This window comes from Chrysochloris asiatica, unplaced genomic scaffold (assembly GCF_000296735.1).
Source record: "Chrysochloris asiatica unplaced genomic scaffold, ChrAsi1.0 scaffold00035, whole genome shotgun sequence".
Taxonomy (NCBI): Eukaryota; Metazoa; Chordata; class Mammalia; order Afrosoricida; family Chrysochloridae; genus Chrysochloris; species Chrysochloris asiatica.
This window is the reverse complement of record NW_006408553.1, coordinates 22001886-22008118: the sequence shown is the minus strand read 5'-3', so window position 1 is coordinate 22008118 and position 6233 is coordinate 22001886. Positions and strand designations below refer to the sequence as shown.

The 6233-nt window shown below is 38.6% G+C and overlaps 1 pseudogene; it reads right to left on the bottom strand.

The window, feature by feature from the left end:
• Positions 1-4302: 4302 nt before the first annotated feature.
• Positions 4303-5301, bottom strand: LOC102842330 (annotated as a pseudogene).
• Between the last annotated feature and the right edge of the window lie 932 nt (positions 5302-6233).

The window sequence follows — 6233 nt, the reverse complement described above, 5'->3', positions numbered from 1 at the left end:
AAGATTCTTATGATTCAATAGTGAGTAATTGTTATCATGACTAATTGCGACTATCACAATTGTAAATGTAGAAGTTTTTTTTTAACAGAAATGGGGGAGCAGTTAATCTTACAGTCCTGAAACAGAGAATCATAGGACCACCAAAGAAGAAGAGCACAAGTGAAATGTGGGACCTTATCCAGAGAAACAACTATATCAGAGATGGAAGCAGAGATGGGGACATGGAGAGGGAGAGTGACTGAGGACTCTAGATTCATGGGAAGGGAGAGACTAAGAGATGGTGGCCATGAAGCTGACTTGCAGAATGTGCCCTTTGGTGGTATAAATTATTATATGTGCCTGAGTGGTGTTTTTTTTTTTTTTTTTTTTAAAGAGCTAAAGTGAATAGAGAGAAATACTGTTAACTGATGGTGCATGGAGGGGAATGTAATAATTGTGATGAAACATGTTGTATGATTTGTTGAATGTAAAACTGATGATCTGCCCTGTAAACTTTCACTCAATCCACAATAAAAACTTAAGGAAAAAAAAAAGTATATAGTATATAACTCTGATGCACATCTTCCCTGATCTGAAGCCATGCATTATTCCCTTGTTCTGTTCAAACAACTACCTTTTGGTCTATGTACAGGTTCCACATGTTTATGATATAAATGATATTGTTTGATAATTTCTGAATTCTGTTGAATCATCTTTCTTGGGAATGGACAGTCAGTTGACCAGGTAGCTGTCTTTCAGATTTCTTGGCAAACATGACTGAGCATCTCCAGCACATCTGTTTGTTGAAACATTTGAATTGGCATCCTGTCAATTCCTGGAGACTTGTTTTTTGCCAGTGCCTCAGTGCAGCTAGGATTTCTTCCTTCAGTACTGTCATGAATTGAATTATATCTCCCATAAATATGTGTCAGCTTGGCTGGACCATGATTCTCAGTAATTTGGCAGTTACGTGATGATCTCCCATGATGTGATCTGGTGTGATCAGCCAATAAAAGGATTAAGGGTGAAATACACCATCCTAATCTCACCATGATCCTGATTGGATATATGGGAAAGTCCCAAGGGCATGCCATGCAAGGGCATGCCATGCAACACCTTTTATCGTACAAGAGATAAAAGGAGAAGAAGAGGGGACCCATTTCTACTAAGAAAGAAGCACCAAGAATGGAGTCCATCCTTTGGACCTGGGGCCCCTACACTGTGAAATTCCTACCTCCAGGGAATTTTTGCTTTACTAGTCTAAGTTCCAGAGTAATCTTCCAAGTCTCCTCTGACATCCATTTTGATCTTCTGTGTCTTTCCTGTCTTTTAAATGAAATGTTTCTTTCTTCATGTATGGTGTCCTTATAGTCCCTTCATGTATGAGCCACAACAGGAATGGCTTTCAGTCGTTATAGTTCAATGGGCCAAATCTTTTCTTAAAATGGAGTTGGGATATACTCAAGGTCACATTTTGGCTCTTATAGACGTCTTTTAATTTTCTTCTGCTTCAACCTGAACTTGCATCTGACCCTGGCTTTGATCTGACTGATGATATTGATCTTCTCTATAATCTCTTTCCATAAATGTAGTCAGTTTGATTCATGTATATTCTATCCAGCAAGATCCAACATGTATGTTTTCTTGTTGTTAGGTGCCATCGAGTTGGTTCCAAATCATAGGGACCCTCTGTACAATAGACAGAATACTGCCTGGTCTTGAGACATCATCACAATTGTTATATGTGAGCCCACTGTTGATGCCATGGTGTTAATCATCTCATTGGGGATTTTCCTTTTTTTCCACTAACCCTCTGCTTTACCAACCATGATGCCCTTCTCCAGGCACTGGTCCTTCCTGACAACATTTCCAAAGTAGGAAAGATTAATTCTCATCCTTACTTTTAAGAGGCATTCTGCCTGTATTTCTTCGAAGACAGATTTGTTTGTTCTTCTGGAAGTCCGTGATGCTTTTGATATTCTCCAACACCATAATTCAAATGCATTAATTCTTCCATGGTCTTATTTATTCATAGTCCAACTTTCACATGCATATGAGGTGATTGAAAATACCATGGCTTGGGTCAGATGCACCTTAGTCCTCAAACTAATCTCTTTGCTCATTAACACTTTAAAGAGGTCTTTTGCATCAGATTTGCCTAATGCAATACATTGTTTGATTTATTGACTGTTGCTTCCATGAGTGTTGACAGTGGATCCAAGCAAAATGAAATCTTTGACAATTTCAGTCTTTTCTCTATTTATCATGATGTTATTTATTGGTATGTGGTAACGATTTTTGTTTTCTTTACATTGAGATGCCTTCCATACTAAAGGTTGTGGTCTTTGATCTTTATTGGTAAGTATTTTAAGTCCTCTTCACTTCCAGCAAGTAAAGTTGTATCTTCTGTATATCTTAGGTTGTTAAAAACTCTTTCTCCAATCTTAATGCCATGTTCTTAATATAATCCAGTTTTTCTGATTATTTGCATAGCATACAGATTTAATAAATATTATGAAAGGATACAACCTTGGCACACACCTTTCCTGCTTTTAAACCATTAAATATGCCCTTGTTCTGTTCAAACACTTGCATCTTGGTCTATGTACAGATTCCTCATGAACACAATGAAGTGTTACAGAATACCAATTCTTTGCAGTGTTATCTATAGTTTGTTATAATCCTCAAAGTCGAATGTCTTTGCATAGTCAATGAAGCACAAATTATGAATAGATGTTTACAGCGATTTCTTCTCTTTTGAGTCATGCCCCATCCGCAAATGAAGGTCTTGAAAGCTTTGCTCCATCCATGTCATTAAGGTCAGCTCTACTTTGTGGCAGCTCTTCTTCTGTAGTTATATTTTGAATGCCTTCCAACCTGAGGGGCTCATCTTCTGGTACTATTAAAGCAATATTTAACTGCTACTTATACAGCTTTCAGTGGCTAATTTTTCAGAAGTAAACTGCCTTTTCCTTCTTTCTAGTCTGTCTAAGTCTGAAGCCTGTTCTCCATGGGTGACCCTGCATGTCTTTGAAATACCAGTGGCAGAACGTCCAACATAACAGCAACATGCAAGTCACCACAGTACAACCAACTGACAGATAAATTGTGGAGAATTACAATAAGACTAAGAAATTCTGTGCCTAGGTATATACCCAAGAGAATTGAAGATATAAACTTATACAAAAATTTGTAGCCCAGTGTTCACAGCAGAATTATTCATAGTCTTCCCAAAGTGGAAACAATTCAAATAAATAACTATCATGATGAAAAGATAAACAAAATGTTGTGTAGCCATACAGTAGAATATTATTTGACCATAAAATGAATTGAAGTACTGATATAGGCTGCAACACAGATACATCTTGAAAACACTATGCTAAGTGAAGAAAGCCAGTCACAAAAAAACACACATATGGAATGATGCTAATTATATGAAATATCCATAATAAATCTAGTTAGAAAATAAGTTTATGGTTTCCAAGACACAGAGGTAAGTGGCAACTGGGAGAACTGCTAATTGATAAGGCATTTCTTTTTGTGATAATAAGGAAGTTCTTGGTTCATATAGTGGTGATAGTTGTACCTTATGAGTATACCAGACCTCACTTTAAAATGCTGCATTTTATGATAGTAAATTACATTTCAATAAACCATAATTTGAAAAACTTTAGAAGACCTCAGGGAACTTTTCTTTTTGTGGGATAGTTAGAAAAATAGATGGATGTTGTTGTTAAGTGCCATCGAGTCTGTTCCAATTCATATCGACCCTGTATAGGGTTTACAAGGAGTGGCTGGTTAGCTTGAACCATGTACCTTGCAGTTCAAGCTTGCTGCAGTCCAGCACATTAACTTGCAGCACCATACCAGAACTCTGGTAAAGAGATAGATAGACAGACAGACAGACAGGTAGATAGATAAATAGATAGATAGAAAATTCTTTATTAGAAATGTAAACTGTAATTCTTTAAATTATTGTGTAATTATTTAAATCAATGTGTAATTCTTAAAAAAAAAAAAAAGCAATAGAATCCTAATTACCACTTGACTATAAATACATTTTTTCACATGAAATTTAAGTTTTGAAAGTCTGACTTTATATACATTTTTCTTTTTAAAATGAAAACTCAAAAATCTTAACATTAAGCAATATTACAAAACTGTTTACAGCAGTAATTAGAGGTAACATTTTACTAGTGTAAAAATGTCACAGAATTCAAATCACAATTTGGATCGTCTATGATTCAAGTGTTTTATCCCAGACAAGCAGGATTAATCAATTGAGGATAATATACCTTCAGGATGGTGGTCCTGGATCCTTCATCATTCAGGCACATCACGCCACACCTTGGGGTGGCTGGCTGCTATGGCAACTCTACAGTGGTTGTTCCAGTCTTTGGCCATCTTTATGTACCCTTCTGAGCCCCAACCATCACCTCAGCTGTTCTTGACAAGCCAATATTTATTGTTATCAGAGTCTGGCCCTTCAAAGCCATAGCCAACCACCAGGATACCATGATCTAGATTCTTGCTGCTGGAGTTTGAATCATATAATTTCTGATTTTTAAAACAGGAAGGACATTTGAGTTACATCAATAGCAATGGAGATGAGACCTACAGTTGCCATTGCCTCCATCAATGCCTTCTCCTCCTAGCGATGTCCACAGAGCCAGTGTCGTTGCCAGCCGAATACTCGGGCTTGTAGTGACACTCTGTCCATTCCAAGATATGAGTAGGAAGCCTCTGAATCAAGGCCTTCATTTTATGAACGTATTTGAATGCAAAATCCATGAGGCCACTGTCGCAGCCCTCACTGCCTTCATATCAAGAGCAGTCCACCAGGTTCTGCTCACTGAGGGAAATAAGTTTGCCAGTTTTCTGGAATGTCTGTCCTTCAAGAGCACCAGTTAATCTAAAAGCCCAACAAGAACCACACTGACCCTGATTTTTCACAGGAGTTACATAGCCTTTCTCACGCCAGTCCACAGATTTGGGATATCATCAAGGAGCAGTTTTTGGAACACCTTTCCCTTCTTATGTTTCTGGATTTGAATGATATTCATCACTTGCCTGAATTCTTCACTGGTCATGTCACCAAAGGCATTCACGGCCATTGTAAAGCCATCTTTCCCTTGGCTGTATTCCTGATTGTGCAGTTCAATAATCTTCACATTTTTCTCTCCAACCTTCTTTGTTTGCTCCGTAAGGTTTCTTGTATGTTGACTTCTACTGGTACCATTCAGTATTTAAAGTTTGATCATATTTTAGAGCAGCTAACGCTATTCCCACACAAAGGGCAGCCAACAAGAGTGAAGGATTCATGCTTCAAAAACCTGACGCTGCTGAAGCTAACACAAGTGCAGGCAGCACACATGGGGTTGGGCTGGGGTCCCTGTTGCTCATGGTTGTTAGAAATGTAATTTTTATGGCAAAAAATAACTTTTACAAGGCAAAAATAGTGAGAAAGGTAGCATTTTTTCACATTTCTAAAAATATCTTTTATATCTGATATTAAAAGTCACTTGGGACTTCCAGTTTTGGCAGCAGCAGAGCAGAGTCAGGTAGGACAGGCTCCGTGGGGGAGGGACTGAAAACCCAGAGAAGCTGCTTTCACAGAACAGCCCCAGAGCTCTGGATCCAGCATAAGGTGAAGGGTGTTGTTTTCCTGTACATGCCAGTGGAAGAATCACGGTATAAAGGAAAATACTATGATCAGGAATCGCTGGAGACATGGGACTCTTTCTGTGACCACCCTGCCCATGCAGTATCAGAGGGCAGGGCTACAGCCAGACGGCACAGGGAACTGGCGCTGAAAACGGTACAGTGACATTTGCAAAAGGAGGTGCAAGGGGATTCTACACAGTTTTTCCTCCTCTTCCCTTTCGCACCTTCTTTGCTCAGCCTGGACGACTTCAGGCAGGTGGGTGTGTACCCCCGCAAAAAAATGTCCAGCATTGAGCTCACAGTGGTAGAGTTGCCACTTAAATTTAGGTCTATGACTCCAAGGCTCGTAACCACTGCCCTTCTTTTTTTAAAACCCCAATTACACATTTCCAGAAACATCACTCTCACTGTATGTGTATTACCTGAATGACACCTCTGGAGGTCTTCAGCAGGAAGACCTAGAGGAACCCACAGCATTTTTGAAAACTAACATTAACATTAAATTGGCTTGTCTTTACTCTGCACCTATCCTCTCATTCAATCCACACAATATAAATTCATTAGTAGGCATTTTAATCTAAATTTCCCTT